Source organism: Chlorocebus sabaeus, chromosome 18 (genome assembly GCF_047675955.1).
Source record: "Chlorocebus sabaeus isolate Y175 chromosome 18, mChlSab1.0.hap1, whole genome shotgun sequence".
Taxonomy (NCBI): Eukaryota; Metazoa; Chordata; class Mammalia; order Primates; family Cercopithecidae; genus Chlorocebus; species Chlorocebus sabaeus.
The window spans coordinates 25,737,715-25,761,633 of NC_132921.1; the positions used below are offsets into that span (position 1 = coordinate 25,737,715).

The 23,919-nt window shown below is 35.7% G+C and overlaps 1 protein-coding gene across 1 annotated transcript in view; it reads right to left on the reverse strand.

The window, feature by feature from the left end:
* RAB27B (RAB27B, member RAS oncogene family) overlaps positions 1–23,919 on the reverse strand; it is a 170,604-nt gene that overhangs the window by 145,742 nt on the left and 943 nt on the right. The gene's annotated exons all lie outside the window — the stretch shown is intronic.

Here is a 23,919-nt window from a genome sequence, read left to right on the forward strand (position 1 = left end):
AGTTTAGTCATCAAATAAACTGCATGTACAATAATGACTTCAACACTGTGCTCCACCCACCATTACGACTGCCAGAAAGATCTCTCCTATAAATTTCCTGAAGGACAGTGTTTCAAGAGGCTTACAGTTTCCTCTAGGGTGACAATTAAGTCACCATGCAAACAATTGCCTTAAAGGCCTTCTCCTGGTCATTTGTCCTAACCAGAAAAATAAGACTGCTTTAGATTCTCTTTCCCTTTCAAGCTTTGCATATGAAAACATTCACTCCTCTATTAAAAGCTGCATTAACTTTTATGCTGAAATATACTTTGATTTGTAGCACAAGCCTTCAGGCTAAAACAAACCCCTTAAGACTGATTTTGCCAGAAGGTAGAATGTCAGAATCCTCAGGGCTTGTTTTCACAAGTATTTAACTCTAGATTATGTCTTCAGACATTGTAGAGGCCTTGACTTTTTACCTACTGTCACCTTCTGTCTCTAGGCAAAAGGAGAACTAAGTCATTGCCAGTAGGTAGGTCACCTTTTACTTAAAGAAAGCTTAGAGGCAAGGTACAGTGGCTCACCCCTATAATCCCAGCACTTTGGGAGGTGGAGGTGGGTGGGCTACTTGAGCCCAGAGTTCGAGACCAGCCTGGGCAATATGGCAAGACCCTGTCTCTACAAAAAATACAAACAAACAAACAAACAAACAAACAAACAAAAAATTAGCTGGGCATGGTGGTGCATGCCTGTAGTCCCAGCCTCTTGGGTGGGAGGATGGCTTGAGCCCAAGAGTCAGAGGTTGCGGTGAGCTGAAATTATACCTCTGCACTCCAACCTGTGCAACACAGCAAGGCCCTGTCTTAAAAAAAGAAGAAAAAAAGAGCTTAGAGTTCTTGGTTCAGCAGCACAGTACCTAAGATTGGAATGATTCTTAGTGGCTTCTCATGGCCACTATATTTCTTAAAAGCCAGATGCGCAACAGTGAGCTTAGTACACTAACTTTTGTGTGACAAAAGGTAGGAAAGAATATACATTTATCTTTGACTGTATTGGCAAAAGGAAACCCTGAATAGGTAATAAACCGCTTTAGCTTTAAGGAACAGGGCTGTGGGTGACATGGTAGGATGGGCAGAGGAATGTAGGTGGGTGTTCTAATGTAGTCCTTTTGTATTTTTCAAGTTTTGATTTACTAATTAAAAATTTAAAGGGTGTCATAGGGAGATAAGGTCTTAGTAACATTTAACTGTGTTTCGCCTTATCTTTGAAAATTATTGTGATACCACTTGCCTCTTAGGTTTTGTATGCCAGGGACATTATTTAGTATCCGTGACTTCCAGAATAAATGCTTCTTATGAAAGTAGGTTATTAGATTATCATCATGACCAAAAACCTAGGTAGAATTTATTGAAAATGAAGACCAGGTTTTAGTCTTGTTATATGTTTTCATCAATTTCTCAGCCTCCTTTCTTCTGTTAATAAAAATGCACTAGCAATAAAATCTCCTCATTTCATTCTTTATATTATCTATCTGTCTATCTATCATCTATCTCTATCTATCTATCATCTATCTATCTATCTATCTATCTATATATCTATCTATCTATCAATCATCTGTCTATGTCTATCTATCTATCACTTAGTGAGAGCCTGCTATATACTGGCTTATATATCCCAAGCTTTACATTTTACAAATGAAGAAAACTGTGGCTCAGAATATTTAAGAGACTTGCCAAAGTTGCTAATCCAGTACGCATACCTAGCTCTAATTAATTAGAAAGCTCTCACTGCGCCAACAGGACCACTTTAGCCACTGCCGGGTCATGATTCTACTTGAGAGAAGGTGATACGTTGACTAGAGACATTCCACTGTCAAGCTGTGGAAACTCAGGCAGGCATCCTATAAATAAAACACTGGAAAGAAGGTACTCATTTCCTTTCTTCTTCTAATATCCAGATGAGTTATGCTATATTGCTCTCTTTAATAAAAATACGTTCTGGAAATTTGTGTTGGAAAAATGGTCTGAATACTAAAATATTTATTCAACGTAAGGATAGCAAGAATGACTTATTTCCTTCATATCCCTGAGGCTCTATAACTCTTTCTATTTAGACATCTAAGGGGTTAGGAGGACAATGTCTGAGAATTGTTTCATTATCTGGGGGATTAGCTAATAGAAAACATAAGATACAATCATTCTTATAGAAAGGTCCTTAATATTACTCCCTTATGCAGAATCAATCAAGTAACTGAATTTTAATAATTGTAGCCTTGAGATGAATTCTTCCTCTGTGAACTTGTCACCAGACCATGAAAAAACCATAAAAGACAATAATAGGTAAGTGGGACTATATCAAATTAAGCTGTTATGAAAATAAAGAGGCAAGCTACAGAATGAGAGAAGAACACATTTGCAATACATGTATCTTACAAATAATTTGTATCCAGAATATATAGATAACTCTTACACATCTACATGGGCAAATTATTTGAGTAGACAGTTCTCAAAAGAAGACATATGCATACCTAATAAGCTCGCATAAAGATACTGAATACCATTAGGCCTTCAAAGAAATGCAAATTAGTCATAATGAGATACTACTACATACCCACTAGAAGGGTTAAACTTAAAAATATTAAGAATATGAAATGCTGATGAGAATGTGGAGAAACTATTTGTACTGGAGAAAGTAAAATGCAATAATCACTTTGGAATACAATTTAGCAATTTCTTACAAAGCTAAATGTACACTTAGCATGTGACTCAGCCATTCCACTCTTAGATATTTATCAAGAGAAATAAAAATATGCCACACAAAGATTTGAAGATCAAAGTCATAGCAACTTTATTCATAGTAGAAAAGAAAGAAAGAAAGAAGGAAAGAAAGAAAGAAAGAAAGAAAGAAAGAAAGAAAGAAAGAAAGAAAGATAGATTAAGTGTACATCAACAGGAAAAATTGATTTTAAAAAGGTAGTATTTCTATATTTCTTTTTTTTTTTTTTTTTTTTTTTTTGAGACAGAGCTTCGCTCTTGTTGCCCAGGTTGGAGTGCAATGGCGCGATCTCAGCTCACTGCAACCTCCGCCTCCTAGGTTCAAGCAATTCTCATGCCTCAGCCTCCCGAGTAGATGGGATTACAAGTGCCCGCCACCATGACTGGTTAACTTATTGTATTTTTAGTAGAGATGAGGTTTCACCATGTTGGCCAGGCTGGTCTCGATCTCCTGACATCAGGTGATCCACCTGCCTCAGCCTCCCAAAGTATTGGGATTATAGGCATGAGCAACCGTACCTGGCCAAAAGGTAGTATTTCTATATGGTGGAATACTATTGAAAACTAATCAATTAAAATGAAACAAAACACATGACACCGAGTGAAAGCAGACATATACAAAAGAGTACATATTGTATGATCCATTTATATGTAATTCCAGAGAAGGCAAATCAACTTATAGTGACAAATAGCATATTAAAGGCAGCCCAAGATGAGGGTTGACTGCAAAGAAGCATCAGGGAAATTTGGGGGGTGATAATATTCTCTATCTTGAAGATACCCATGGTTGCACAGAGATATACATTTTTCAAGACTCATTGAGTTTACAATTAAAATAGGTGAGGCTTATTTTAGGTAAAGTATATTACAACAAAATAGTTTTATGAAAAACATTCAGGTAAGTTTTGTTCCACAACTAGCAAAAGGTACAGATTAAATTAAAAAACAGATGAATGTGGTTATGTTCTAAAAAGGGATTTAAGGTAGAGGTACATTATGGAAAAATCTGATTGCAATGCCTGGGATATGATAGGTCTATTAGTCTATTTTCACACTGCTGTAAAGAACTTCCCCGGGACTGGGTAATTTATAAAGAAAGGGGCTTAATTGACTCAGAGTTCTGCATGGCTGGGGAAGCCTCAGGAAACTTACAATCATGGTGGAAGGGGAATCAGGCATGTTTTACATGGCAGCAGGTGAGAGAGAGAGCAAGAGAGGAAACTGTCACTTACAAAACTATCAGATCTCAAGAGAACTCATTTACTGTCACGAGAACAGCATGGGGGAAACCACCCCCATGATCCAATCACCTCTCACAAGATCCCTCCCTCAATATGTGGGGATAATGGGGATTACAATTTGAGATAAGATTTGGGTGGGGACACAGAGCCCAACCATATCAATAGGTGATCAATAAATATTCATTTCCTCCTCTTTTCCAGTTCTTCTTATGTGGAAAATGTAAGCAATGTATTCAAAGGCAGTCAGCTATAAAATAAATAATGAGAAATATATGCAGAAAGACAAGATTATGACTCAGTGGTTAGTCATCTAAGAACAGAGGAGTGTGGTATAATATGTAAGCTCTTCTCTCTTATAAACCTGTGATTTGTAAGATGCTTTCTCTTTACTTTCCAAAGTCTGGCATCTCTCACTTTTTATTGTACCTATTCAGCAGTTAATATACATTTTCTACATTGGCCATTACATTTTTAAGCACACATTTTTCTTGTTCAACTTTGTCACAAGTTTCCAGAAGGCCAAGAAGCATATCTGACACCTCTTTTTATGGCTGATTTGAACCTAGTTGGTGTTCAATAAAAGTTGAACATATTATGAATGATTATATTGATATTCTTATGTTTGAAAAATCTTGCTTCTTCAATATTATTTAGTCAAATAATTTAGATGTGATCACATACATTTGAAGTGAAAAATTCATTTATTTAAGAAAATAATTTAAAGACTTCTCCTTTCTCCTGGTATGTTCACATTCATTTTTTCACTTGTTTAGTCTTTCAATAAACATATATTGAGCATCTCTCTTTGCCAGGCACAGTGGTAAGTGCTGGAAATACAAAGATTATTATGTGCTCACATTCAAGAAAGAATGCCAAACCCAGCAACACATATTTCTAACAGAGTTGGATAAATATATCATAAGAGGTATGTGGAAAGGGAGAATGATGCCAAGATGTACCCGATAAACTTCAAAATTAAATTTTGATCAATCTACTCATTAGCTAATATAAAACTCTGCAATCAAATTTAATGTTATTTACGTATCTTAATGTAGATGCCCTATAATTGAAACTATAAATAAAGGTTGAGTACTTTTGGCAATAAAATTGTGGTTGTTATTCTAGACAAAGGGAGTAGCCTCTTTCTCTTCCCGATGCCTAAAGCCAATAAGCCCATCCAAGACTTAACTCTTAACCCATCCAGGGAAGAAGCCTTGTGTGCATAAGATAAACCAGAGAGTCAACAGTGAATAAGTAAACTATGATACGGTTCAAAACTGACCTTTGTGGAAAGTCCATGACTATGTAAGTAGTTTTTTCTTCCACAGAGAGAATCATTTTGAGCAATTGTGAATGAGAAGCATGTCATTTGGAGGTGGTTTATTTATGCAGTTTTCTTCTGCAATCTGATGTATGAAGATAATCTGTACCAATTTGTTCTCTTTCTTTTTGCCACAAAAGGAAATAACATTTAAAAACTGTACTTTCAAGTCCCTAAAGCTTCCCATTCCTGATGATTACATTCCCGTGGGTGAGTGTACATTTCTGTCTGGCAAAACATAGCTTATTTGTTCATACTTTGCCATTACATACGACCCTCCAGCAGTGTCCCATACAATGAAAAACTCAAATGCTTATGCTATCTCCTTTGTCAGGGCTTATCTACCTGATATCTCCTTCCTGAAATTCCTCACTCAATTCCCTCCACAACCCCCCTTAGCCTAGAAAATCCCTGCTTATCCTCAGGTCTTCTTGAAATATCACTCGCTTGAAGATGACTTACTTGACTGCATCCTCCACACACACACACCCAGAGACTAGAGTCTTCCCTTTGTACTTCTTCATAAAATTTATTAATTAGTTATTCATTTTCTATCTTCCTTATCAGTCTGCACCCTCCAGATGGGAAGACCCGGTTTCTATCTTGTTTATGTAATGGGCACCTAATAGCTATTAATAGCCATTTTTTTTACTAAATGAAGAAATTTACAACAATAATGAAATTCAGGGAAACAAGACTTTCATTTTGCTAATGAGAAAATCATTGTAAAGTAGTTCTTTATTATAAAGTTAACTATCTTCATTTTAATAACATCCAATCAGATAATGTATTTCCTTACTGCACTATTGGGTGCTATTATAAAACTAGGTTCTATTGAATATGAAAGTTACTTTTGCAGCAATATTTGTAATTCCATTTCATCATAATCGAGCATAGAAAAATAAAATTCTATACGAAGCAAAAGGCAGCACAAATTTTCTTAGATACTGCGGTTGCCTTACCTCACATCTTCCCATTTTGACCCTACTCAGTTTTACCAGACCATTCACAAATATCCCAACTTGCATGGTTTTGTAGAGGTTGACTGAATCAACCCCTATAAAACCAAGTAAACCAAGTAATATGTACTATGTACTATATTTTGGTAATATTATACATTTTTAAAAGTATGTGTTGCTCTAAAGCCACTTCTCTATAATGTGACACTACCAAAAATTATTATTATTATTATTATTATTATTTTTATTTTATTTATTTTTTTTTTTGAGACGGAGTCTCGCTCTCTCGCCAAGGCCGGAGTGCAGTGGCCGGATCTCAGCTCACTGCAAGCTCCGCCTCCCGGGTCTAGGCCATTCTCCTGCCTCAGCCTCCCGAGTAGCTGGGACTGCAGGCGCCCGCCACCACGCCCGGCTAGTTTTTTGTATTTTTTTGGTAGAGACGGGGTTTCACCATATTAGCCAGGCTGGTCTCGATCTCCTGACCTCGTGATCCGCCCGTCTCGGCCTCCCAAAGTGCTGGGATTACAGGCTTGAGCCACCGCGCCCAGCCCACTACCAAAAATTATTATGTATAATTTGGTTTACTCATACAATTATCCAGTTTGGCATCATCATGATATATGAAAAGATCTTTCATGCAACTGGCATTTACTACCTAGTTTTACTTTTAAATTGTTATAAATTCTATCACAAAAGTGTCGGCCAGGAGTGGTGGCTCATACCTGTAATCCCAGCACTTTGGGAGGCCAAGGCGGGTGGATCACCTGAGGTCAGGAGTTCGAGACCAGCCTGGCCAACATGGCAAAACCCTTTCTCTACTAAAACTACAAAAAAAAAAAAAAAAAAAAAAAAAAAAAAAATTACCTGGGCATGATGGCAGATGTCTGTAATCCCAGTTACTCAGGAGGCTAAAGCAGGAGAATTGCTTGAACCCAGGAGGTGGAGGTTGCAGTGAGCTGAGATGCACTCCAGCCTGGGCAACAGAGTGAGACTCTATCTCAAAAAAAAAAAGTGTTAGAAAAATTATCTGAAATAAGGCAAAAAGGTGGTCAGCATGTCCCAGTAATATCATACAAAGGCCATGGTCACAAAAGCACTGTCTAGATAGGCACAGCTCTGTCCCAAAGACATTTCTGTAATGTGCAGTATGGTAGCCTCAGAAAGTGTAGCTACTGGACACAAGGAAAGTGCAGAGTGTGACTGAAGAACTGCTTTTTTTACATTAGATTTAATTGTAATTAAAGTTACATTGAAGTAGCCACGTTTAAATAGCTAGGGGCTACCTTACTGGACAGCACAGGTATAGAGGAATGCACTTTTGTCTCATTTATTGTTATTAATGAAAGGTTCTAGTCTTTGTAAAATTACTTGTTAATCTGTAGAATTTTGTCTGTTAGATAGGCAAATAATTTTTGCCTGGTGGAACAAGTAATGTCAAAGATTTCTGGTAGATATTGGCCAGTTTTATAATGTGACTCAGTAATTTTGTTTTAACAAGTCTTTGTTAAATTGTCTAGATACACATAATTTCTCACATTTTCCCGAACCATAAATCTAGTTCTTATTAATTAATGTGTTGTATAAAATTATTCACATATGTACATTTATGTTTGTCTGAGATTCATAATTTGAAAATTGTATTTCAGCTTTGGATCCCCTAAAATTCACCCATAGAATTATTTCTCAGGTTTCATAGAGGGCACCTGAGAAATTTGTTCTTTTATCTTATAAAATGAAAGATGCTAGAAATACTTAGGTTTGTTTGGTGGCTTCCTATTTACTAACTTGTTCAATACCATTCCAAGAGATTTGTGGAAAGAATAATAAAACCAAAGAAGATGCCCAGGCTTCCTTAGGCTGTTTATATAACTAAAATATTCATATAAATATATCAGAAATTATGTGCTTTTTAAAAAGGCTTTGGAGATTCTTCAGTGCCTTCCATAATCTAATCTTACCCTCAGAGAAAACATTGATCAAGTCATTATGAAAACCTATTGGAAGATTTTACTGTCGTTTGTTCTTATATTATTGGTTATTGTAATAAATTAACCACAGCCAATACATCTCTGCTTCCTGGTGCTTGCCTGAAGTCTCTGCTCTAAGGTATAGGCTAGAATTGGTATCTGGCACAAAAGACAGTTTCAGAGTCTCATGGAAGAGACAGTATCAAGTACTCTGCAAAGAACAGGCTCTTAGGGATAGGTTTCCAAATTCTCACGGCTTAGACAATTCTCTGACTCTACAGTGGAGTGAGTCATCATCTCCTAGGCCCCTTTCAGTCCACTAGCAGACGTATTACCATGAAGGCAGACCGCTGACCTCAGATCCAAGGCGAGAAAAATTAATCACCAGGACTAAATGAGCTCATGAGGAAAATTTAATTGTGATTATTTGTCTGGAATATGACTGACATTGTTTTAATTTTCTACTTTTAGTAAGTATATAGAGAATCACTATCTTTCTTCTTAAGCTATATTAGTACATTATGCTTTTGTAAACTTAAGTCAAATGTTCTAAATGATATCTAAGTGTCACTGACCCACTCAAAATTTGGAAGCAAATATTTAGAGTCTTCTTACTTTTCAAGGTAATAAGTTACTTGCATAGGATTGATAAGAATCTCTGCCTATTTTTACCAGAACTTAACTGCCTAAATCACTGTAGCAACCAAATCTACACTTGGAGTGTCATATTTGAGAGGGATTCATATTTAATCAAGTATGGCAGCAACTCACCATTAAGGAACATATGTGAGTAGATGCAGGACCTGCTTCTAGAGTCCTAGGACAGGGAATAGGAAAGAAGTAAACTTCTGGAAGACTAAAGAAATTAGCAAATTTGACGGGCCTCTAGAATAGAAGATTTCACCTAAATTTATAGGTACTATGGGCAAAATCTAGTGGAGGGAATGTTTTTGGGTTGGTTTCCTAGCCTTAGAAAAGAACAACAAGAGAGATCAAGAGTCCAACCCAAGTTCCTTCTGAAAATTTCTAGACAGAAGTGAATTTTGTGGCCTTAGTAGTTGCTCAATATTGTAGAGTTCTAGATTGGCAGAGCAAACTCAAGAAGAACTGTATGATTAATTAATGTTATTGATGCACCCCTAGAAATAATCAAATCAAACCTGGACTCCAAAAAACTTCATTCATAGCTGGGTATGGTGGCTCATGCCTGTAATCCCAGTGCTTTGAGAGGCAGAGGCAGGAGGATCACTTGAGCTAAGGAGTGTAAGACCAGCCTATGCAACATAGCAAGACCCCATCTCTACAAAAGATTTTAAAAAATTAGCCAGGCATGGTGGTGTGCACCTATAGTCCCAGCTACTTGGGAAGCTGAGGGAGGAGGATTGCTTGAGCCCAGGCGTTTGAGGTTACAGTGAGCTATGATCATGCCACCACACTCCAGTCTGGGTAACAGAGCAAAATCCCATCTCTAAAAGAATAAAAACTAAAAAGACTTCATTTACAAAACAGGTGATGAGCTGAATTTGACATATAGACCTAGTTGGTTGACCTAATCTAAACCATGAAAATAAGGCAAAAGATGAGCAGAAAGTCCTTTCAATAATATATGAGGGAAAAAGCCACTTAGGATTGTCTAGGGGAAGGGATTTAGTTCATATCAATGTTATTATTGATTAAAAGTCCCAGAATTGGTGAAGTTGCTTGTTAACCTGTAGAGGTTTGTCCTGTAGAAATATAAATTACTTTTGTCTGGTGGAACAGAAAACTTCCATACCTTTTATTTTTAACTCAGCAATCTTATCCTAATATTTGTTTTTAAAATTGATAATTAATATCTAATTTCTTAAATGCTCTCTGAACTGGTCATTATATCTTACTGATATTCTTTATTAACTAATAAGCTAAAGAAAATCTTTTACACATGTTGATTACATATTTCCTGAGAGTTATGATTTTTTTATTTTAAAATTATATTTTAACAAAACTATATTCTGGTACAAAAATACCTGGTTAAGAATCATAAGCCATGGCTTCTGTTTCCAGTAATGATGTGTCACACTTAGAACCTCAGGCTTGTCACCTCTAAACTGTGGGTGTTGGCCAAGATCTCAAATGTCTCCTTCAAATGTCACTTTATATATTATAAAACTGAAAAGTTTGAAATATATTAACAGAGATGGAATATTATTGAAAGAAATAAACTTGAACATTCTTAAGACAACTCGAACAGACCTGGAATACACCAAATCTTTTCATTGTAATAACAACCATCATGATCCATTCTAAATGAAAAAGTACCATTTAAATAACTTTGCCAGGAGCAATTGCTCTTTTATTGAGCCATTTGTTCTTTAGATAGATAACTTTTGATATGCACATAGAATGAGACAAGATTTATGTCTTTCCTAGAGTTCTCTTCTTGCCAAGACATAAAAAATGGTAATTCTTTATCAGAGAGCTTACACAATATTCAGTATGTCTTTCCACCTTTTTTATACTGACAGCAAAGTTGCTAAAGATCTGGAATAAAATTTTGATCTAGTTTGAATTTAGACAAGTGGGAAATTTTAAACAACTAAAACTTACCAAGGAAAGACATTGAAATAGTCTGTTAAGGTTCATACAAACTTCTATATCCTAAGATTCTGTTACAATAGCCTACAAAATAATTTTTTAATATTGTGAGTAAAATATGTTAATTGTATGATATTGATCTTGGTCATTTGTTGAGACTTGCTTTGTGTTGGAACCTAGTACATTTTTGGAAACATTTATGCATAAAAAGAATTTGTATGTATACTTAAAAAAGAATAACTTCTATTGGTTGAAGATTTCTTTTGTTGTTGTTGTTATTTTTTGAGATGGAGTTTCACTCTTGTTGCCTCTCGGGTTCAAGCAATTCTCCTGCCTCAGCCTCCCAAGTAGCTGGGATTACAGGCATGTGCCACCACACCTGGCTAATTTTGTATTTTTAGTAGACACGGGGTTTCTCCACATTGGTCAGGCTGGTCTCGAACACGCAACCTCAGGTGATCCGCCTGCCTCGGCCTCCCAAAGTGCTGGGATTACAAGCGTGAGTCACTGTGCCCAGCTGATTGGGTGAAGATTTCATATGCATCCATTGGATTGAGATTTAAATTGTGTTGGTCAAACTTCCTATCTCCTTATGAATTTTTGCCCCGTTTCTGAAAGAACTTTGGTCAAATCTCTCACTATGATTGTGAATTTGCCCACTTTTCCCTGCTCTATATATTCTGTTAATACATTTTAGGCTGGCTACATCATTAGGTGCTTACAGGTTCAGTATGTATTAAACCAGTGAATTATAACTTTTATCATTATTTTACAATCCCTTGAAATCCTAATTGTTTTCTGCTTTAAAATTTATTTCCCTACTATGATTATTGCTATTCCAGCCTTCATTTCATATCTGCTTGTTAGACATTTGTGTATTATACCTATCCCTTGTTTAGTGATATGAATTTATTCTTAAAATCCTTATTGCCAAATTAAATAATTTCAAATGAAAAAATACATAAGACTATTACTTCAGTAACAAAAGTGACAATGTGTTTCATCCCAATCCAAGATTTTCAAAAGCTTTCACAGCCAGAAAAACAGTAATAATGTAAACAAAGTCATATAGTGTGTTAGTGCGTTCTTGCACTGCTATAAAGGAATATCTGAGACTGGTTACTTTATAAAGAAAAGTGGTTTATTTTGACTCATGGTTGCGCAGGATGTAGAGGAAGCATGGTGCTGGCATCTGCTTCTGGTGAGGGCTCAGGAAGCTTTTACTCATGGCAGAAGGTGAAATGGGGCCAGCACATTACATGGCAAGACAGGGAGCGAGAGAGTGAGGAGGAGCAGTCAGGCTGCATAAACATCAGCTCTCATATGAACTCATAACCACGGGAGGGCACCAAGCCACTCATGAGGCATCAACCCCCGTGACCCAAACACCTCCACCGGGCCCCACCTCCAGCACTGAAGGTCACATTTCAACATGAGATTTGGAGGGGACACACACCCAAACAATATCATATAGGTAATTAAAAAATAAAAAAATAATTGCAGCACAAATATAACTACAGCATGATGCCAGTTTATTGTACTTGTCAAGTGAGGCGGACATGATGACGGGGGAGCATTGACGGAGAACCATGCATTTGTCAGAAGCTGCAGTCTATGTCAGCACCTGTTTTTCAACTTTTTGGAACTTATGGTTAGTTTTTCATTCCAAATGCACTTGAACATAGTTATAAGCACAGATAACGTCTTCAGGACAAAATAAAGACTAAACACAAGAGCATTTCCTAAATCTATGGAAACAGTGATGTACATGACAGACTAAAATGTCAAAAAAGATATGACCTCTTCACCTCTCTCTTTGGGTTTACCCAAACACAATGTATAATTAGAATTATGAATAAATAAATTTGTTTTTTAAAGATATTTTCTGATCAGAAAATGTTATATTAAGTAAACTGGTGGGCATGACTTTACCTTAAAAAAACCCAAATTATCACTTCTTATTGCATCCTTCCCTAGTGAATTATACCAAATGGGGAAAAAGAGTCTTCAGTAAATTAGAACTCTTCGTGAGTCATTTAAAGCAAAAGGCATTAACTGAACATAACTAATGTGAGACTGGGCTTAACTTTCAACATTTTTTTCTGGTCCTTTTGCCTCAAAGGTATCTCTTATAAGAAGCACATAAGTGGATTTTTTTTTTAAATCTAAAGTTGTTTTGATTAATTCACTTATAGTATCATGTTCTTTGATGGGGGATTTATTTTGTGCTTTCCATTTACTAAGTTTTGCATGTTTTTACTGTTATACTTGCCTGTTTTGCTTGTTTTTACTATTATACTTGCCTGTTTTCTGTGGATTAATCAAGCTTTAAAAATTCCCTCTTATTCCTTTTCAACAACTTTATAACACACTTGACTTAATGTCTGAAGTTAACTAACAGAATTAACCTTTTCTCAAGCAATACAAAATACTTTAGAATGCTATAAATCAAATGATTGCCCCATTTCCATGTTATTGTTTTCTAGTAGTTTAATTCCACCTTGCTTTTAAACTCATTCAAATTTTCTCTTGTCATTGGTGTTCCACGATCTAACTGTAATATGTTGAGGATGTAGGCTCCTTTCTAGATACCCTTCTTGGGGTTAAGTGTGCTTATTGTCTTTCTTCTGGCCTTTTTCAGGAAAGCTATTGGTCGTCAACCCTTAGAATATCACTCTTCTCCTTTTCTCCCTAGTCTCTTATCTTGAAATTCTTACTAGGTAAATATTTAAACTTAATAATTCTAGGTTCCTTGTATTTTATGCTTCCCTTTTAATTTTCCTGAATCTCCTTAGAGTGATATTTTATATTCCAAATGGCACCAATAAATAGACACTTTACAAATATGTAAGTCCCTGTAGACTGTCTCCTTGATGTTACAGTTTTCACAGGTAACTATGTCAGCCTGTTACAAAGTCCATCAGGCAATGTTATGCTTTTTGCTTTTAACAGTCGTATACGTTATAATGAATATAAGAGGTGAAAAATAGCCCATGTTGTTTACTCAGATATTGAAGATTTCTACTAATTTTTAAACAAAAATTCCTGAATTTTTAGGCAGGTTTCCTTTGTTTTTTTGTTTTGTTTTGTTTTTGAGACAGAGTCTTACTCTGTCTTCCAGGCTGAAGTATACTGGTGTGATCTTGGCTTACAGCAACCTCTGTCTCCCGGGTTAAAGCAATTCTCCTGCCTAAGCCTCTCAAGTAGCTGGGATTACAGGCGTGCACCACCAGGCCTAGCTAATTTTTTGTATTTTTTGTAGAGACAGGATTTTGCCATGTTGGCTGGGCTGGTCTCAAACCCCTGACCTCAAGTGCTCAGTCTGCCTCTGCCTCCCAAAGTGCTAGGATTACAGGCATAAGCCACCACACCCAGCTGGTTTTCCCTTTTAACCAGTTCCCTTCCACTCAAAGAACTTCCTTTAGTATTTCCTTTAAGTAGACCTACTAGTGATGAATTTGCTTAGTTTTCACTTGATAATTTTCTCAACTTGCTCTATTTCTGAGAGATTTAATTTTGCTAGGGAGAGGATTCTGGATTGACAGTTACCATGGGCTTCACCCCTTAGGGTCTGAGATTGTCTTTCTAGCTGAGGGGTGCAAGAGTAAAAGGTAACAAAAACTTCACCCCACTGAGGCTGCCATCCCCACTGCCACCCCCATGATAGGGAGGGGAGGGCTACTAGTTCTTTGTTGACACTTGGATAGGGATGGCCAAGAAGAGTCTAAAGGCTTTTCTGTAGCCTCCCCACCCCTATCCCACTCCCATCTTCTGGCCAGAGGAAGTGAACTTTTCTGAAGCTTTTTTGGTGTGTTCCTGTTCAAAGATCTGCAGTTTAGACTGATTTGGAGCCTGTTGGGATATACAGAATGTAATAACCTCAGGAAATACACTGCTTACTCTCCCCTCTATTTCTGACTTTCCTATAAGTCCCCTTGTTCTTATTCACTTTTCAGAGTCCTTTCAGAGACCTTCAAACCTGTCATATTTTATGCAGAGTTTTTAGTTGTAGTCAGGGAGCTGTAGCACGGAGTGTGATTATTTCATCTGGCCAGTTGTTAAGGTGATTTTAATATTCCACATATGAAACAAAACACTATTTAAAATAAAGGAGTACCAGCATTTTAAATGGTGGCAAAATAATGTGTATTTTCTCACTGATGCTGAAACAAAACATATAACTATAAACAGTTTTATCCAAAGGTGTGCTGTTGCTAAATGCTGTGGATTTTTCCTGACTATATTAAAAGGGAAAAAAATTAATTTATAGTAATGCATGTGATTATATCTAAAAGGCAAATCTAAATTTGTTTAAAACAATATACAAATATCTTTATTTAGTATTAAGAACTCATCCACAAATATTTAGTTTTTTGTCTAACATCCTTTACACAAAGCTTGTTTTAATGCATACATTTTGCTATCTGCCTCCGAGGCACCCCACTACCAGAACTGAAGCTCTTGAAAGTAAGAGAATGGACCTTACCTACCTGCCCTTATTCACCCACTAAGAAAATCCCAAATCATATTTATGAAGTTGAATTTGAAATCAAAGTTAGCTTTCCAAAATTTTCTGTCTTGGACTTACATTTTGCTTTTTATTTTATATATACACCTGACTCTCTACTCTTCTGTGTCAATTTGTATTTAACAAATTTAGATTTTATATATATACACACACACACACACACACATATATATAAACTCTGGACTGGGCGCAGTAGTTCACACCTGTAATCCCAGCATTTTGGAAGGCCGAGGTGGGCAGATCACGTAAGGTCAGGAGTTCGAGACCAGCGTGGCCAACATGGTGAAATTCTGTCTCTACTAAAAATACAAAAATCAGTTGGGCATGGTGGCACATGCCTGTAATCCCAGCTATAGGCTGAGGTAGGGGAATGCTTAAACCCGGGAGGTAGAGGTTGCAGTGAGCTGAGATTGTGCCATTGCACTCTAGCCTAGACAATAAGAGTAAAACTCTGTCTTAAATCTATTTTTTTTTAAATAAAATCTTATTTTGATATGACAATGAAGACAACAGGTCATTTTTAGTTATTGTTTATTCTGCTGTATCCTTGCCAACAAGCAAACCCATTAGCAGTCTAGAGATTCTTTACAAAATAGATGTATTTCAAAACTGGCAATATAATGGTTGAAAAGGTAGAATTGCCCTTACAGAATAAACGAAATTACCGCAAAATTAATGACACTGATTCACAATTTGAAGGTAGAAGTGTTTATATAAAGAAAATCATACAAATCATAATATATTTTAAAAGAATCTAAAACAATGTTTCCTCAAGTATTATTACTGTAGAATTAAATCTATGTGCCCTTCAAAATATGGGTTAAAAGGCCTTTTTGTGTGTTTACTTTTAATCATGTGTGAAATTAGAAATCTACTTCCTAACAGGGTTTTTTTTTGTGAAACAATTTGAAATCAACTCTGCTGAATGTTAGCGAACAGCAAGAACAGTGGTGTAGTCTGTGTGATAGATGTTCATAACGCAGGCTAGTTTAAAAGGCAGACTGTGGGGAAAATCTTACTGCTAAACATCATGAATTTTTTGGAAACCTGAAAACAAGCAAAAATGATATCATACTTCAGTGTGAGATGTGTTAGAAATTCTCTTCGGCCAACCACTTTTTCTTAATGTTGTGGTCACCAGTTTAATGACAGTATCACCTAGATAATTTAAACTGGAATACTAAATATACTTTGCAACCGTCAGATTTATGATACTTGAGCTTTTATTTAAAAATACAATAGGCTATTGAGGAACTTGGGGGAAAGAGTGGGCCTAGAGTCTTTCTTACTTGAATTATTATTCAACTTAACTTTAAAAAGTAGATTTGTAGTATATTGGACCTTGCTTATGAAAATACAGGCTGTTTCATGTAAAGTGAAATGTTTTAAATTAGTTCCACTCTAACTTTCAGGACATCTGCAGGTCTCGTAGATGAGCTGTCATGAGGTATCAATATATTGAAGCTGTCTTCTTTCACTTTATTATGCAGCAGGTTCACCAATTATTTCCATAACAAGTTAGATTCCAAAGAGTTCTTTAAATTTTCTGTAAGCTAGTGTTTATGAACACATTGCATAGACTATGATATGATTTGGCTGTGTCCCCACCCAAATCTCATCTTGAATTGTAATTCCCATCATCCCCACATGTTGTGGGAGAGACCAGGTGGAGATAATTTAATCATGGGGGTAGTTTCCCTCATCCTATTCTCGTGATAGTGAGTTAGTTCTCACCACATCTGATAGTTTTATAAGGGGCTTCCCCCTTAACTAGGCTCATTCTCCCTCCCGTCACCCTGTGAAGAGGTGCCCTCTGCCATGATCAAACGTTTCCTGAGGCCTCCCCTGCCATGCTGAACTGTGAGGCAATTAAACTCTTTCCTTTATAAATTACCCAGTCTTGGGCAGTTCTTTATAGCAGCATGAGAATGCACTAATACAGGCTACAAATATTACCTTTTAAAGAACATACACAACTCCTATAAAGAAATCCAGTATTGTATTTTTACATGGAATTTCAATGAGGTAAGTAAGGTACATTAAAGTCATGTAGTTCAGTCACTGTTCAGAAACTTGAATCCTTAGTAAACTCACCCTAAAATGGTTCTCGAAGGTTGATCACCACCAGAGACAGAAGGAAGAAAAAAAAGAACTAACGTTTACTGGATACCTATTGTTTTCAGTGCTTTACATATATTATCTCATGTAATCATTCTGGTAACCTTGAAAGGCAATCTTCCCATTTTTCTTTTAAAGAAGTATAGATCACAGAGATAAGTCATAAGTCATACAGATCTGATTCCTCAAACCACGTTCTTCCCTCTACACCACATTGCCATGAAACATACCTCTCTGCCACAGGAGTCACCATCCCTAATGAGGTCCACTGAGCTCTCACTGAGATTACACTATTGGTCTAGAAAAGTTCTCTTACTGTGCCCTGAAGTACAAGTCTCATTCCTCTTTCATGTGATAGCCGTTCAAATCGTTAACGACAGATCGTAAGTAAGAATCAAGGTTACTCTTAACCATTCTGTTCACGAAACAAAATATCCTCTGTTCATCCTTTGAAAAAGTTTGAAACTTCTCCATCCTCTTAAAAATCTCCTTGATATGGTTTTTAATGAATCTAGAGCCCTCCTAATGTGAGAAGCCCAGAACTGGACACAGAATCACTGAGTAATACAGTAGTACAGTAGGTTTTTGTTTGTTCGTTTGTTTTTGACACAGGGTCTTACTCTGTTACCCAGGCTAGAATGCATGTGATCTCGGCTCACTGCAACCTTCGTCTCCCAGGTTCAAGCAATTCTCCCACCTCAGGAGCACACCACCACACCTGATTAATTTTTGTACTTTTATTAGGGATGGGGTTTCACCATGTTGGCCAGGCTGGTCTTGAACTCCTTATCTCAAGTTATCCACCCACCTAAGCCTCCCAAAGTGCTGGGATTACAGGCATGAGCCACGGCACCCAGCCAGTAATACATATTGGGCTGTCATCTCCCATGTTCTAGATACCTTGCTCCCTTTAATGTAGCCTAAGCATGCATTAACTTTTCTAGCAGCCACATCACATTGTCCACGCACATTGAGTTTACTGAGAATTCAAACTACTAAGTAATTTTATATATATGCTGTTGCTAAGTCATGTCTTTCTTGACCTGGTTGAATTTTTGGATGCTTCTAAAATATTTTAAATTTTTCCTGCTTCATCAGTATTTTTGTGAGACTCAGCCAGTTTTACCTCTATTTTGACATTCAACTTTTGATGTAAATAAAAATTCCCCACATTTCCACACACGATACTCCTCATCACTAAAATCACATTTGAAAAACCAAGTGTGAATTTATAAAATATGTTCCCTAAAGAGTACACATTTTGGCCACTATGCCATGGTTCTGGTGCCATCCAACAGTTGGATTACAGTCTCATCTTTGCAAATAAATATTTATATGAACAAATATATTTATATTTCATGACCTGTTGCCCTTATTGCTTTATGACATTTACTGGTAGATTAATTGGTAGTGACACTGAAAGGAATCATAGCTATCATAATTAAAACAAAGTTGTAAATAATTTGGTGTTTTAAATAAATACTCAATTGTCTGAATTAAAATGTGGGATAGAAAGAATTATGCAAGCTGCTAGATGCATACCTTGAAGATTGTCTTTAAAAGCTGATGTGTTACTAGGGACTTTATCTGTCTGTTTATCTACTGGTCTATCTATCTATCTATCTATCTATCTATCTATCTAATTCTCTATCTATTGTTTCTCTCAGAATTACATAATCGATAAAATTTTTTATTATTTACAGTCAATATTACTACTTATATTCAGGATTATATTATATGTGGCATTAGTAGACCTCCTGTACTGACTTATTCCTTCCAGATTTCTAATGTTGTATTTGCAATAAACATAAGTTCCAGAGTTGTTCCAAGCATAATAGTTGAATAATAGATAAATTTTTGAAGAAAATGACAAAATACCTGATATTGTTGATTATCATAAAATCCAATCCCAATACAAAGCAATAAAGAATAGGACCCAAGTAGATCAAGTTACGTCTCTAATAACATGCCGGTGGGGCACCTCAGATTAGCAGGTAGATTTTAGACAAGTAGCAGCACAAAGTCTCATAAACTTGAATTTTACTTACTGGCCTAACTCTCTCCCACTGCTTCTTTAATCCTCAGCAAGAGGCTTTGCTCTTTCCTGGTTCTGAACAAGGACACATTTTAGTCTGAACACATCAATTTGTCTGTGGCTGCCACTCAGGGGAATTCCATTTTCTTTTACAAGATTGGGAAGTTGTCCCAATCAAGTCCAAACCCATCACAGACATTTTCCCCCAACCATGCCTCTTTTCTTTGCCAGACTTTTCCATTTTAAAAAAATTTAGTTTAGTTTTCTGTTTTGACTTTTGTTTGATAAAATACCTTCAAATACAGCCAGCTGATAGACTCTAGGAGGAAGGTTTTCCTTTGAAATAACTGGGGGAAAAACATTGTTGAAACATTTTGATCCTATCCATCCATAACTGTAGTATCAAGAACAATAGAAGGAAAATACTTAAAATCATAACATAGCAATTTTCTACTTTAAAAAAATGTATAGCTGTTGCTTGGGGGAATACATGTGCATGTTTGTGTGCAGGTATGTATTTCATGGCTGCATGCCTATGAGATGACAAAACCCCAAGCATCTTTAGATGTGAATTTTCCAAGTGTCAATGAACTACCTTCTTTATCTATAAATTTATCAAAGAACTACTTATTTTTATCAATTGCCTCTTCTACTTGAGCTGAAAACTGTGCTGTGCACTATGAAATGCCATGTGCATCTCACTCAGCTTCTCAAGAAGGTGGATGTGATGGGCTGAGCCCAGTAAGCACAGTCCTGCCAGAGGCTATGTCTAACCTCTGTGGATGTAGTCATCTCACTCCAGTATTGCCTGAGAGGAACAGCACCATAATTAACACCCATCCACCAGTGTGTTGGTGGTTTCTGGGGAGATGAGCAAAATTAATAACATCTGCATCTAACAAAGATCCTAGTTGAGGCTTGCTCTTTAGAAGATTCAGGAACAATGCTTTCTTTTTCTGTTGTCTGTGGAAGTGCCAGTCTTTTCTCCCTCAACTCTGTGATAGAATTCACCCAAAAAATTTAAAGAAAGGGGCACAGGAGTGGTAAAACCGTCAAATACTTGTTTATTGGATGAAGTATTTGAAGGAGTTAGTTCATAAAGTCTCAGCACTTCGTAAGTCATCATGGAAATTAAATTCTTCCATAGTGTCACGGACACTCAATGTATATCATCTCATTTTTCCCCTTGTCAAAATTCTGTAACATTTTATCAAACGGGCTCCAAGGGTAAATTGCTCAAGATTTCAAGGTTTAAGAATGACATAGAATGAAATTAAACTGCAGCAGAATTGCTTCCATATCCATACTCTTGCTGTCATAGCATCGTGCCTCTCATTATCTGGTTAACTTTTTCACCTGGATCCCTGATGATATATCACTTTTTCAGGAAGTCTTCCAAACAACCCTAACTGAAAATGCCACGAAGTCATTCATTATCACAGTATTGTCTTTTAATTTTCCAGTTAGCACTTATCAGATAAATTCTGGTTTATTTAATTGGCAATAAATTATAGCAATAATAACAACATAATTTTAGTAACAATGCCTTTGGTTAATAATATTTAATTGCTTGCTTTTTGCCTCTAGTCCTTCATGAAATGACGGAAACTGTGCAAAGGGGGACATAAATTGTTTACTGCTCCAACTCCCATACTTGCGATATAGCAAGAGATCATTAATACGTATTAATGAAAAATAATCCAAAGACATTAAAAAACCTTACACTGATTGCAACATGCAAACTCCAATGATCACTATTATGTGAAAGAGCAAATCTTATTTGCAATTTAAACATCTGTGAAATCATGATTGATATTTATCGACAAGCTTCCTTAGTGTTAACTTCCTCCCTATCAAATAATATATTTAAGGGAACAGGAGTGAAGGTATATTAATCGTCTCCCATGTTCACATCAGTTACAGTTGTGTCAACCAAGAGGGACGAGTTAAAGCAATGTTTTGGATAAACTTGCATATCAACAAATGCATCAACACATTGCATATATGCCCTTTACACTCAAAAACTGAGTCTCACATATTTAAAAGCTTTCTGCTATATCTCCAAACTTATTTCTTTATAAGTAATATCCAGTTCTGGAAACAACAAAACCTTTGCTCTGGAGAAAAACTTCTTCCAAAACTATATGGATAATAACTTTGCCTTTTGCCAAACTCCAACAAAACACATAATTTGTGCCTCCCAGTTCAGACAACTATAACTGATGTGGAGATGACACATCACTCATATACTCTCATTTTCTTTCCTTTAAGTCTTTTATTTAAGGGGAAATCATAATGGGAAAATCTCAAGTTACATGTAATTCCTATTTATTGTGGCATATGTATGTATGTGGCCAACAGATTCTTAAAAACTCATATTAGAACTGCAATTATCTTTCATGACAAATAAAAAAAGATCGTTTGTTATTCTTCTAAATTTCTTTTTTTCATCCATTCAGTAAACACTGTCTCCCACTGGCCTACCATTTGTCCCTGGATGCCTTATTGCATTTTTCTGTCGTTTCTACTAGGAGATATGTTTTCCTGCTTATACAGATGCTCAGAAAAAAACTTTTTTTAAGCAAACTGCAATACCAGAATAATTTTACTGATAACTTCTTCCTTTATGTTAGCTTCTTCTGGATGGCTTAGTACTGTAAATGCTATATTTTCCTATGTAGAAATAATGTAAAAGCTGTCTTTTAGAAATGTCTTTCTAAGTATTCTATTCATGAAAGAGTTTCTGTTAGGGAATATTGTCTGTCTTTGTGGATGGAAAAGGACTGCTGTTGGTGAAATTGGTGGAATAAGATTTACTATTTATTGGAACTCTTTTAGCTAAAAATATGCATGTTAAAATCCATCTGTTAGAAATGTCTACCTTAACACTAGCCAGTAAATCTATATAATATTGATGTCCACCTGAATCTCTTGGGCTGCAAGACTTTTCAAGGCCTTGGGATATCCTCAGGCATCAAACTCATTGACAAATTGTCAACGAGTGTCAGTGAAAGAATACTTTCACATTCTAACAAATTTGTTTTAGCCTTTACATTTTATTGCTTAGCTTAAGTCCCATTTGTTTGCTAGTAATTCTGAACTTCTGCTAAGTACTGTGCCAACTGTGTTCATTTGATTAGGTCAAGCCAGTGGACTTAATTTTAGGACCTAAATTCAGGAAGAAAGTTCAAAATTCATGTTCTGAAAAGTGTGTCTGTCAAATTCTGAATAAAAACATACATTCTTGGGATTTTTCCCCTATCATCATTGAATTCAATGAATCTTTATACTTAACATAAAATGAAGTTATTTAAAATTATTAACAAGGCCTGTGTAATGATGAGTCTGACATGAAACCGAAGTTTAAGGCTGCAAATCATTATATGATGGGTAAAAATTTTCAAAACTAAGTTTTAATTTGAAAAATTGAGTCCTCTTCACAGACTTGGAATATAGGAAGTATTTTTAAAAGAGAAAGGAGAAAACTTTAGTAACACAAAGTTTATGAAGATATGTAATATACACAAACTTGAAAATAAATTGTAGGTGCACCAATGCAAAAATAAGTTTAAAAAATTACTTTGCCTCAGAAACTAACGAAAGTTTATTACTGCCCCAAATCTAATTTCCCTAACTTCCTTCAGAAGCAAGTCATTGTCTAGAAAAAATGACTTTCTCTGCCTAAGAAATGTTATATAGCAATATAAACTTTTTTTAATATATTTCTTTTCATTTGCTAAAGATATTGCAAATTAATGATTACAATCATTTGTAATTTTACTTACATTTAAAAAGTATAGGTATCATACTTATATAGTAAATGTTATATCAGAATATTCAAAATATAAAAAACCAGTAAAGCAAAACTTAGTCTCTTTCTCCCTCATATCCTCTGCCCCTCTTTTGTTTACCAAATAAAGAGTTTTAAGGGAACTATAGGCACATTTTCAAAAATTTGATACCTAAGCATTTTGAAATCACATTTAGGGTGTTTCAATATATTAAATATAAGAAACTTAAACATATACCTTTTTGAACCATTAAAAGTATTTTAAAAATTCTTTAACAAATGCTTGTCATTAAAGCCACACTTTTAATGTTGATGCCTTGCATTGTGTCTTAGTTAAATATTTTCTTTGCCGAAATAAATTTTGAGGATACTGTTTATCTTACAATTTTTCATGAACTGACCACTAGCAGAACTTAATATTTTGTTCACTTATGAATACATTTACCTATTACATTTTGGCATAATATATATAAATTTAAACTAATTACTGTGGTCAAAACCACATCTAACAGTTTGGGAAGGCTTTAAAGTTTTAAAAGAGTCTTGAATGCATAAAATTGGCACCAAGGCTCTTAAAAAGCACCTTCAATTGATTTGTAAAATACTCAAAAAGAATTTTCCATTTCTGCCATA